Source organism: Gallus gallus, chromosome 3, assembly GCF_016699485.2.
Source record: "Gallus gallus isolate bGalGal1 chromosome 3, bGalGal1.mat.broiler.GRCg7b, whole genome shotgun sequence".
Classification (NCBI taxonomy): domain Eukaryota; kingdom Metazoa; phylum Chordata; class Aves; order Galliformes; family Phasianidae; genus Gallus; species Gallus gallus.
In genome coordinates, this window is record NC_052534.1 from 64,111,855 (window position 1) to 64,124,808 (window position 12,954).

Here is a 12,954-nt window from a genome sequence, read left to right on the forward strand (position 1 = left end):
CCTTCAGTATTCATTCCCATTAGACAAACTGGTTTACTTCAAGCCAGGCTAAGCTCCAGCCTGAAATTTACTGCAGTGGTACGTTAGGCCACCAAAAACCATATTAGTCTCAAAGGCGGAAAGCTGAAATATCTGTTGTTACTGTATAACACTAAACCACACAGAGAAAGAGCAAGAATGTAAGATGTAAGAAAGAGCAACAGAGGGTAAAAAAATTCCACTTGCAAACATCTTCATACACTTCATCAACAGCACATTCTGGTATCCTTCCCAGTTCATAAGTCAGTGGTGTAGAGGATAATCTCTGCCAGCACGGAAAATTCCAAAGCACTGACTTACTGTTTCAGACGTGGGGAAAACAAACAAACAAACAAACAAACAAATAAATGGTTCCAGCTGATTTAGAGAAATCGGTGAGTAGAAACTTAACAGCAAAGTTTTGTTACCGTTACGCAAGATATTATTTTTTGACAGTTCCAGGGGGAGCATCGAGATAACTTTCCACGAACGCTCCACCAGATGACCGTCTGTGAACAGGTTGTATTTTCACATGTATTACATATTCATTACTTTCCCAAATTCATTACCCCTAATGACTGCCCAAAACACGCAGCCTTATTTGGTGAGCTTAATGTCATATAGCCTTCCAGCGCCGTGATGGTCTACAGTCGGTCCATTATTCCTTGGGGTGGTCGTTTACTTCCTCCCAACACTCCTTTTATCTCATAGATTGCTGTGGAATGCAAGGACGATCGAGAAGTCTCTGTACACACAGGTAAGGAAGACAAAGGGGAACATCCTGATGCTGTCTGTCACATTCTAGGCATTCCGTTGTAATTTCTTTTGCCTTGTTAATGCAGACCAGCTTTACAGCGTCTCCTCATCTTCAATACTACATCACAATTATCATCCGCAATATCTAAAGACCACTGTGGTGTTGCAAGAAAATATTAACAGAATATTTTTGTAATTCTTAAAATCACAGCAAAAACAGGTCGATATAATTCCCACGAATGCCCTGCACAGCCATCCAGCACTTGAGTTAAAGAATGCCAGCTGAAATGCTGAATAGCTTCTCTCTGCCTTCAAAAATTCAATTCTTGCTCAAAATTTTCAGTGCCTTCTAAAAAGTTGCATTTAGCACTTAGGTTACAACATGAAAGATGGAATATGTGGGGCACCATGCTGTATTTTGTAAGAAGAAAGAACAGAACTGTCCAAAGGTAAAAATATTTGAGCTTACTGCAAGCTGATATTCTATTTTTGTTCACAGATTTATGTGCTTATATTTTACTTTTTATTCTTGTGCTCCTGGAGTATTGCAGTGTGAAGTTAAAGCTTCTGCAATGTCGCGGTACTCGGTGAAATTCCCTGACTCTACACACAGTAAAGTCTGAAGCTGTGCTGCATTTTTTTTATCATTCCCTGTATATGAGAACGAAGAAGTACTTCATTTTATGATTGCTTGGCAAAGAAGAAAAATTGGATTTTTAGAAACAAACAGGTGAAAAGATGACTATCCAATGAAAAGCTGTCTCTTTTTTTCTCTATTACAGTGAAATGCCCAAGGGTTAGGAACATGTAGTCCTTTGCAGGGCATAGCAGATGTGTTTTGCTGACTGACTTCACATTTCGTTTAATGCATCAGTTGCCCATGATTACTTACTCTGAATTTCAAGAACATTACAGTAGAGTGAATGTTTTTCATTGTTGTTGATTTTGTATTTTTGTTTTTGTTTTGTTTTTCTTTGTCTGCTTTGTGTGCAGGGGGGAAGTTTCTTAGTGTTATTTTATTTTCTAACATTCCTTGTTCTGTATAAACCATGCTAGACCATGCAGACAGTGGAAAGAAAAACAGTTACTGTAGCTGCTTTGATGTTAAGTACAGGTTGAGTCAAGGTGAATAAGTGGTTTTAATCATTTTGAAAGTGTTCCATGAGTGCTGTTGTCTCCACAATATCAGAAAAGTGGACAAATCCCTAAACTCTGTCATCCAAAAATTAGGCATTGACAACTCAATTAACATTTAAGGTAAGAGAATATAGAACACGGTAAACCTCTGTCTATCATGTACAGTAATATAAGTGGCTAACAGGATTGGAAAGAATTGAGGCAAACAGGAAATGACAGTTGCAGAAAAGAAAGTGCATTTTTCCTTTTATGGGAAAGGAAAGCTCAATGATCATAGCAAGAATATATATTTTTTTTTTGTCTCAGTTGCTAGCAATAAGATACTTCTCTGTGTGACAAGTCAGAAAGCTGATTAGATTCTGCCGGCTGATTAATTTTAAATTTTACATCTTTCCAATCTAAATGAACACAAGATACTTTAACACAGCTTCCTAAGGACTTTGAAAGCACCAAGCTTTCACTTGACTTTATTTTGACTGAAAGCTTTGTCGTTACCACCTCCTTCATGGGAAACTGTTTGTGGCACCCATCTCATCTAATAGCTATTTGTTAACAAAATTCTATTCTGTTTCCTACTTGTTAGTATGAATCCAAGAGCAGACTCCAAGGAAATGCCACTGAACTACAAATATTCTTTGAAATCAAGGCACACTACATGACTCTGTGGTTCACCGAGAACTCTTGAAAAGAGTTAAATACAGTAAAACCACAGAGACTTGTGAATGCATTAGAACTCACCATGAATTGTTTCTGCCCGGTAACACAACAGCAATTAAAAACCATTATATTTCATTCATCCCACTTTACTGGTGACTATCAGATTCCTACTACTTTCTTCATTATACTCGTGTAACCTGATAATTGGTCATTATATAAGATTTTCCTTTCTTTTTAAATGTTCTTAGGTAAAATCATATTTATATTGATATCCAGAAGACCTTGCTCTAAGGAAAGGATCCCATTTTACAAAACCCTGTACTTCAAATACTAATTACAATAAATATAATGTTTTTCAATATAAACAGGCTTTTATCTGTGACAGTGTAAGCAGTGTTCAAACAGGTAAGTATAGGGGCCACTCCTAATGAAAACAAAAAATGTCAAAAGATTTCCTATAAAAATTACTGAAATCTCAGAACATACAGGTAGAGAAATTGAAGGGAAAGATGATATATTTTTTCCCAGGGAATTTAATGATGTTTCTTGAGCGTTCAACTCCTTAAATCAAATTGAGTGGCCAATTTCCAAGGTGCTTCTACAAAGCCTGAACTTTGCTTTCAGCTCAATTATCTACTTACGTGACAAAACAGCAAACATTTTAAAAAGCCCATTACCCCTCACTTAATCCTCGCCATCTGATATACTTGTACAGTGTAGAAAGAATATCCTAAAAACTGTGATGAGTAACACGCAAAATGAAAACCTGTATATTGTGCACACAGGTGGCATTTCTATGCTTGCATGAATATTCAGTGGAGTGTAATTTTACATTTATTTCCTTATTTGTGATCCCATGAATACATATATCACGTATTTTTAAAATATATACTTCAGTGCTAGGATTCAGGTTGCATTTTTTCTTATATTAAACATGACTTTTTTAAAAATGCCTGTATGCAAGACTTTCAGAGGGCAAACCTTTTGTTTCACAAATAAAATTGTATTCTATCTTGATACAGTTAAAAGTTCACATGAACAGTGCTGCACAAGGATATCTTTCTGATATGGTTAACCTGTAATTCTCATTACTCTGGGATATCTCTTTCAGAGCCATGACGGATGCACTGAGTGTTTACTTCAGATGTGACTCTGAAGCAACTGTTGTATTAGCTAGTGGCCACTCAAGTGGAAAAATGTACTGTACAAAAATTCCTATTTAAATGAACTCAATCTGTAGCATAGGTAAATACCCTCTTTTGAGCTATGTTTTGGCTCTTAAAGAATATCACCTCCTGCTGGCCACCTCTAGGAGGAAAGGTATGACCTTAAGTGCTCTCTAGCTATCTGCCCACAGGAGGGAGCATAATTATTTGAGTGGAAAGAAACAGTCAATAAGACTATATTTTCATTTCTTCTTTTCACTAAATGAAGGTACGAATAGGAAGAAATAAAACAAGCAAACAAACAAACAAAAAAAAGTTGTAATGTTTAATCTTACAGAAAATATCTACTTCCTCTCCTTGTTTCACTGCATATATTAATTTTTATCCCATGTACTTCTTGTAGGAGAATCACACCTCTTGGGAACTGGGTAACTTGTCGTAATCTCTCTTTTTCCCTTTTTTACTGCATGTACCTAATGCCTTAAGAAAACCAAACTTATAGACAATCTAATTTTCTTCTTCCATATTCCTTTCCCAACTGTTTTCTGTTTTTTTCTGCTACTCTTGAACTTGCAAATGAGAGAATGTGGTCTCAGATTATCGCTGAAAGGCACAGTGCTTACAGATATGGTGATGTACAGCCTTAATTCTATCCATCAGAGTGTAAACTAATGCTAAAACAAATGGATACTGAAAAAACAGCCAAAACTAGATAATGAACCTTCCTTTGAGTAGCTTGAGAACCAACATAAATCTTTGTTTTCTGTCTAAAATAATCCATCTGCATTGATCCTTTGAGCTAATTATCTCTGACTATGATTCAATTTCCAAACCAGCAAAGCGCAACTTTTTTTGATATTATTAGGTCTCATTCAGTCCTCCACAGAATCAAGATATTTAACTTACTCCCAATGCACATATACTTTAACTCTCTAGACTTGTCAAAACTGACTGCAGTCTAAACAGTAGACAAATGGAATGAGATCTGTTTTGTTGTGGATTGTGCATAGACCAGATTTGGACATGGCAGAGAAAATTAAACAGTGATTATGCTGCTCCCCCACTCTGGGTGCTTCTATATTGCCCTTGGGAAAAGGAATGGCCGTTTGGTCCAATGAATCGCTCTGCTAGGCCCATACTCTCTGGAAGGTGAAGAGTAATTTGCACATTTATTAGTTCAGCTGCCTACATGCTTGGATCTACATTTTTTCCTTAAGATCTATTCAAGATAGCATTTGCCATTTAATGCTTCTTTGAAGAACAAATCTTGACAGCACAAGTATTTTATGACAAAGCATACGAAATTTATCATTATTTCAGTATTACTGAATTAAAGAAATCGATAAGTAGAAACTTACCAGTAAAATTTTGTTACTGTTAAACAAGGTATACTTTACAGGCAGCCCCGGGGGGAGCACCGAGATAACTCTCCAGGAATGCTGCATCAGATGATCGTTCGTCAACAGGTTGTATTTTCACACATAACACTCAACTCACAAGTAATTCCCAACACTCCTTTTGTCCCATAGATCGCTGTGGAATGCAAGGACGATCGAGAAGTCTCTGCACACACAGATAAAGAAGACAAAGGGGAACATCTTGATGTCTGTCACATTCCAGGCATTCCGTTGTAGTTTTTTTCCTGTCCCAAATGGCAGGGTTTGAGTAGGCAAGAAGGTGCATCCTACTGGTAAGTTCCTGTCTGCAATAAAGAGCCATGTTAGTTCAGAAGTGCTGGGGTTTCCCAGATGTTCAGATAAAAGATTAAATGTCAATCCAAACCTAACTAGTGGAACAGTTAGCACTACTGTGGAATATGTGACTTTTAAATGGGAACCTAGTGTGCTGGGGATGCTGTGAGAGGAGAGCAGAGCATTTTTCTCTGAAGATGAGTTTAGATCTCCAAAGACTGCAAAAACAATCATACTTTTTTTTTTTTTTTTAATAAAGAAGATGTGACATGTTTGGTTGCTACAGCTGCTCAAGCCTGGAGAGAAATAAGGCCGCCAAATGTCTGAAAGATTATTGCAAAAAATGGTATACTATAAAATGCCAACAAAACAATTAGATCATGATAGTAAAAACTTAAGTAGTTAAGAGTGAAAACACAGATATGCCATCTTTCAAAACTCTCTCTCTTGAAATATGAAGCTTTGAAAATCTGCATTACATTTTTATATTGAAAATTCTTGTCAGCAGAATATATCTGATTTTTTTTAAAAAAATAATAATCTGGAATTAAAGGATGTAAATTTAAAAATGTGAAACAAACTTGCTTTAGTTGTTGCACAGTATATTGAGGGTAAAGTTTGGGATGTCATCCATGTGACAAAATTAGATCAGTAGATCATCTTTGTGTAATAATAGATATAGCATACATCTTTGAAATATAAATAATTACTTTCAACATAATACTAGCCAGAAGCAGTATTTCTAATTAACAAGTGAACAAGAGAATTCCTCCATTATTGCTTATTATCATTGCAAATGTTTAAAATTGTGATAAGCCATTACTATGGCATTGCTATAGGAATCTGGTAACAGATTTCCTTGACTGTAATTATTCAAATTTTCATGAACTGGAGATTTTTACTGGCTCCAGCCCTCTATTTTGTCTTTTAGAAGCCTATTAATATTTGAATATAATAATATAATCTTGCAGTTCTAATGGCATAGGAGACTGATTCATCAATCCCCTTGCTCACAAATACATTCTGTAATAGTATAAACGATTAGTGGACAGACTTTTAGTCAACTAGTTACAGAAAGCAATGTAAACAGGATAAGCTACTGAAAGTAAATCTAACAATGCAAAATACCTCATTAATAGAAATAAAGTTATCTGAAGTGAGCATGATGGCAATTTGTTTTTCCCTTACCAAAAGCTCTTATAACAGTTCATATATTTTTTCATAAAGAGATGGAAAAGCTGAAACAATAGGATGAAATGTAAGTGGGAAATACTCAGCCACTACAAAAGTTTCAAAGAAAGCACAAACAGTGGAGCAACAGTAATTTAGTGGAAGAAAAATACAAGAGGGAAAGCTTTGTGTCTTTGTAGATAACGCACCAAAACTGTAAGAAAGGCCTAGAAAGAAGTACTATCTGGAAAATCAGTACATACTATCTGTTTTTCATCAAATATATTTTTCATCAAAAAGATGTGGATAACTACATACGGGATGCAAGCAATAAAATGCCAGTGGAAGTTTTATCTTAAAGCAAAACTCTGTTGAACATTATGTTTCTCAGTAAGGGACTGAAGTAGAAGAAAAATAAAGTGTACATACTTGCCAAAATACAAGCATGTTCCTTGGTCTCAGAATTTCCCTTCCCCCATGGAGGTCTCTGGACAGCTGTGATGAAAGATGGCAAAAACAGGCGTACAAAATAAATATATAGTCTATAGCAGTAATATAGATGGATAATTCCAACTTTGCTAATACTGATTTGCACTTGTGCTTCAGAATCCAGGTCAAAAACAGACTCCACATCCTGGTGTCATTTGCTTTTTTTGCCTGACATAATTACACACAAACAGTATATTTTTTTTATCCTCAGCATCAGTGGGTTCTACCTAAAAGCAGCCTGTCCCGTAGTAGGGTACTGATTCCCATCTCTTGATGATTTATGCCATTGTATTTGTGTTTGCTGAAATACAAGCACGATAAAGCTGGTAATCAAGCCATTACAGCCACTAAGTGACATATTCTGTGAACAATCCCAATTAAATAACAATGGCTATTTTTTTTTTTTACAGGATATTTTCCCTACCCCCCTTCTGGCAGTATTTTGTTCCTTAGAAGAGTCATGTTAATTAACTTTCTAACAAAAATAGTTAAATACAATTTGAAATGTCATTGTTCATATGAAAATAATTAATGGTAGCACACATTCATTGAAATATAGAGTCCAGAAGCTCTGATAAATACAAATAAAGCAGACTTATTCCCTTTTGACTAAATCTTGATTCCTCTTGTGTATTTAATAAATATGCTGCAATTAATCTATATTGTCCATAATTTCTCCTAGCTTAAGGTAAAAATTTATACTACAAAACAATATGTTCAAGGATTTAACAAACAAGAAGAAACAAGACCATGCTATCATTATTTATTGCACTAATGACAGTATTTACATGATTTTCTGCTTATTCTACAACTGGAGTGCATTAGCAAGTTGTAAATAAGTTTTCACCTGGCTTGAAAATATAACACATATAGGAAATTTGGAACTTGTATTCTTAGTGCAAACAAAATTGTGACCGCCAGCTCCCTCCCTTATGTCCTTGACCCATCTTTTTTCCTTACATTTCTCAGAAGGAGCCTTCTACTTTCTTTAGTTAGCAGTGGGAAGCATCTTGGCTGCACATTTTTTTCTCTCTTGGTTGTAGCATCTGATGAAATGTAACTTGAGGGTTATGAAGACTATTCTTACAATAAGTCCTGTGCTCCTCTGAGATGATCAATAAAGAAGCTCACCTGCTTAACCTTGCTTGCCTTTACTATGAATGTCCAAGTTAAAGACCTGTAAGGCTTGAAAGTCCTTGACAATTATGGACAATGAAAATCCCATCTAAAATTTTAATTTTCTGACCCAACACACTTGTGCTGAAAGTTCCCAAGCAAAAGTGGTTGACAAAAAGTGGGAAAGTGGTGTATTTTTCCACAAACTTTTCAAGAGAAATTACAAGGTCTTGATAGAAAATACTACACTTTGATAAAAATGAATGCAAATGGGATTACAGCCTCAGATGACACATTAATTTATTATATAATTCATGAAGTTACATTACATGGAGGGAACAAAAGAGTCGTTTACTTCATTAAGTGTATTTATTATTGACCCATACATTTAAAATTTAAAATAAGTTGACATTATGATTTATGCCATTTTCTCATAGCCTAAAGTCAAGTAATCTACACTAAGACGATAATATGCTTTTGTGTCATTTTTCCTTAAGTACAGCCAAGTTCTAGCTTCCATGATTTTTGTTTAGATATAGGGCAGAATTTCACTTTCTTTGGTATACTCATACCACTCTGTGAGTAGAACTACCCAATGGTTAAAAGAAACTGCACTGAAGTGTGATGATGTTACTGAAAATCCTACTATTCTTTGCTGACACCTTGCATTTTAACATTTCTCTTGGTAAAATTCCATTCCTCAAATCCCATTAGTAGAAATTTTGTATCCTAAAGGCCTTTCAGGAGGAAAGACTAGCTCTAACAATACTACTATAACTTGGTAATATAAACATTGTGTACTAGAATTTGGAGTTTTAAAGGAAAGCTTTTTCATCCCACATAATACAGAGACTTATCTAAACAGCTTAAATATCTTAAAAATATAATCAGAGTTGAAAAAAATTATATTAAACTATAAACTGTGCCTAAAGTTTAATAATTCTATATTGAATTTAGAAATATATGAGAAATTTTAAGGCTGTAAAGTAATGTAATGAGAATGAAACTAACTTTTCCATGTGGATTCTAGAAACATCATCAAAAAGATACCCGATTTGAAGTCCAACAGTAACACCACATGTTAAAGATAATTCTGCCCCCCATGATGATACTACATGAACAGGAGAACTGTGAATGGCCTATCTTTTTCTCACCTCTTAAATAAGTGAAGCAAAAACATTTTGACACCTGAGCAGCAATATTTAATACATGATGACCAAACTGCTACAATATAAAAGTTTGTGAAAGTATAATGTAGAACTTTCTGAAATACACTATAATTAAATTTATTCCAAAGCTTATTTAAATATACTCATTAATTGGATACTATTTCAATCGCTGCTTGAAATATCTTTTAATAAATACTACTGGATTTTTAAGCTCATTTGACAAAAGGTATCTTGTAACTTGGCAGGGATAGTATAGGCTTTGGGAGTCAAAAAATGAGCAGATTTCAAGCTTCCAAGGAAAAGAAATAAAGTTATAAGATTACTTTAGACTATAATTTCCCCTGATTCTAGTTTCTTTAATTAGACACTGGGACAAATTTCAATTTCCTATATCTTGCTTCTAAAAATAGAATTATTTCTATCTTCTTTCCAACTTCTGTAAGAAAAGTAAAGTTCCTTGTCTCATGATTGCCAAGGCTGAATCTCCAGCATTTCCACTTATAGATAAGACAAAATTTTCCCATAATCTAACCAGGGCACGTCGGGCCATTTTAGACAGAATATCAGTCTGCTTCATTGCCAAGAGTCTGGAAATACCTGTGTTTGAGTGGGTGCAAAATGCACAAAAGCTGCCTGTCCTGAAAACTGCTTAAACACAAGCTCAATCCTTCTGGGAAATCATGTAGCTGGGGAAACACAAGGTTGTGCCCAGGCTAATGTGTTCTTCTCTATACATCAAAAATTAACTCAAGCACAACAGCCTCCTGACCAAGATATACAACAAAAACAAAGTTTAGGAACCTTAGGGCTGCATGCATCCAACTATGCTATAACGGCTAGCAATCTTCCTATACTTTAATTTCTCATGATACATTTAAATTCAGGGAAGGTCGAGGAACAGATTGTCCTGAGTGCTATCACACAACATGTGCAGGACAACCAGGGGATCAGGACCAGCCAGCATGCATTCTTGAAAGGCAGGTCCGGCTTGACCAACCCCATCTCCTTTTTTGACCAGGTAACCCACCTAATGGATGAGGGAAAGGCTGTGCATGTAGTCTGTCAAGACTTCAGCAAAGCCTTTGATTCTGTCTCCCACGGTATTATCCTGGATAAGCTGACAGCCCATGGCTTGGACAGGTACACTCTTTGCTGGATGAAAAACTGGCTGGATGGCTAGGCCCAGAGAGTGCTGGTGAACATTTGTCAAAATCTTTTTTAACAACAAATTTATTGCCATTTAATGAGTTTCATCTGAATAATCTGATCATGTTTTTCCCAAGTATGAAAATTTCACTGAATTTCACTGGAACTTATATCAAACCTTACTCTGATACATTTGTAGTGCTGAACCGGATCTTTGATGCTGGCCACTTTGGACATAAAATCAAAGCCGTCATTTCAGCTTAAAATATGGTTTGTGTTAGATTTCAGAAAATAATTGTCTTTAACAATGTTCCTTATGTTATTAGCTTAAAATTGTTCATCCAGAAAGTCACACAAAAAATATTAGCATGCAGTATTTTTAATGTAATGGATTACACTTTATCCTTCTCAGTTCTTTTAGGTAAACTCAGACAGATTATGCATTTTCAGATAGTTCTACAATTCAAACTGTATTTGTAATCGCAACTACTACTGGAGAACACCCATATTAGGAATGGGTGAAATGAAACAGTCCTTAAATCAAGGGAGTTAGAGCTGTCAAAAACAGGAAGAGGTGATGCAGACCCTTCTTCCAAATATTCTACTGAAATAGGGTCTCAAAAGAACTTTAAAGTTTTGAATATTTTGTCTACTGAGAAAAGGAAGCCATTCTGTTATCCTTAGCAAACCAGAGATTAAACACTATTTAGGTATTGTGCAAAACAGAAGAGATCTTCAAAGCTTTATTTGAATATTATTACTCTGAATGCTTAAGATCTCACTGGAATGTGTCAGGTACAAGCTCAATAAGTCCCCAGACTAGAAAATGTCTGAACCACTAGTTATGAAATAAATAGAGATGCAGCAAAAACAATCACTAGAGAAAACACTGACACGAAAGTAAAAAGTATTCTGTTAATATGTGATAAGAAATCTATTGAAGAGAATAGATGAGCCTATTCCTTCACAATAGTGTTCTGAAAGTACAGAATTGTCATGCTATTGCTATTTCATACTCCAGTCTTCAATATGATAAAGAAACTAGACAAGAAATTGCATCACTATATTTTTTGGAAGCCTCAGATCTAGAGGTAATGTCCAACAATAAATAAATAAATAAATAAATAATGAAATAGTTAAGCTTGGAAAAGACCTCCAAGATCATTTAGTCTAACTGTCCACCTACCACCACCATGCCCACTAAGCTATGTCCTTAAGTACAACATCTACACTTTCCTTAAATGGCTCCAAGGACATTGAGTCCAGCAGCTCCCTGGGCAGCCCATTCCAGTGCCTGTCCACACTGTTAGAGAATAAATTCTTCCTAATATCCAGCCTGAACCTTCCCTGGTGCTACTTAAAGCCATTCTCTCTCATCCCATTGCTAGTTATACTGGAGAAGAGGCCAATCTTCACCTCACCACAACCTCTTTACAGACTGTCTTAGAGATCATTGTCTCCCCTGAGCCTCCTCTTCTCCTGATTTAACAATCCCAGTTCCCTCAGCCATTCCTCATAAGACTTGTTCTCTAGACAATTCACAGCTTCATTGCCCTTCTCTGGGCACACTCCAGGGCCTCGATGTTTTTCTTGTAGTGAGGGGTCCCAAACTGAGCACAGTGCTCAAGGTTTACTCACCAAAGCTGAGTACAGAGGGGCAATCACCTCGCTGCTCCTGCTGGCTACACTATTTCTGATGCAAGCCAAGATGCCGTTGATTTTCTTGGCCACACTGCTGTCTCACATTCAGGCAAGTTTGTTCAGTCCAATACTCCCAGATACTTTTCCTCAGTTCAGCTTTCCATCCATTCTGCTCCAAGCCTGTAGCACTGCCTGGAGTTCTTGTGACTGAAGTGTAGGACCCGGCACTCATTCTTGTTGAACTTCAACCCATTTTCTACTGGACATAAAACAACAAGAAGAAATCTGCTGTTGAACAGATGTCAAAACAAAGCAAGCTCCTCTTTCTTTTCTGTATTTCAATATTGCCTTAGAAAAGAATTACATAAAGATACCATAATGTCCAATTGTCTAATTTACAGCATCTTTTTTTTCTTTTGAGTAGACAGACACACACTCAAGCACTGTATTCCTGAAGTCACAGCAGTTAATTTAATGGAAATATATAACCAATGAAATTTACACTTCATTTAGATAGTGTGTTCTCACTCATAGATCTGAAAATAACTTGCAAAGGTGTCATTTTCACTTTAAATGTGAACTACTCAAGGTTCACAAGGACTTCCTGATTAATTCATTTACACGCAGCAAGATGAAGGCTGCTTTTTTTTGTGTCACAGAGCTCTCCTGAGTCTCATCTTGAGCTCATATCACCGATACTCACTCCTTTTTGCACCTTAAATGGCTAAGCGATTTCCCTAAACTACAGTCCACAAGAAAAAAAGTTACTAGTGTTCCCTTTCATACTTCACAACAGAA

The 12,954-nt window shown here is 35.9% G+C and overlaps 1 long non-coding RNA gene across 2 annotated transcripts in view; it reads left to right on the forward strand.

Moving 5' to 3' along the window:
- Positions 1 to 295: 295 nt before the first annotated feature.
- Positions 296 to 12,954, forward strand: part of LOC112532086 — a 37,496-nt gene continuing 24,837 nt past the window's right edge. The window contains exons 1-4 of one of the 2 annotated variants that reach the window (XR_003074369.2): positions 296 to 413; positions 730 to 775; positions 5,264 to 5,424; positions 7,495 to 7,707. This is a non-coding gene — a long non-coding RNA (uncharacterized LOC112532086). Of the gene's footprint in view, positions 414 to 729; positions 776 to 5,263; positions 5,425 to 7,494; positions 7,708 to 12,954 lie in introns of those variants that run through there. The other variant, XR_003074368.2, reaches the window with a different exon arrangement.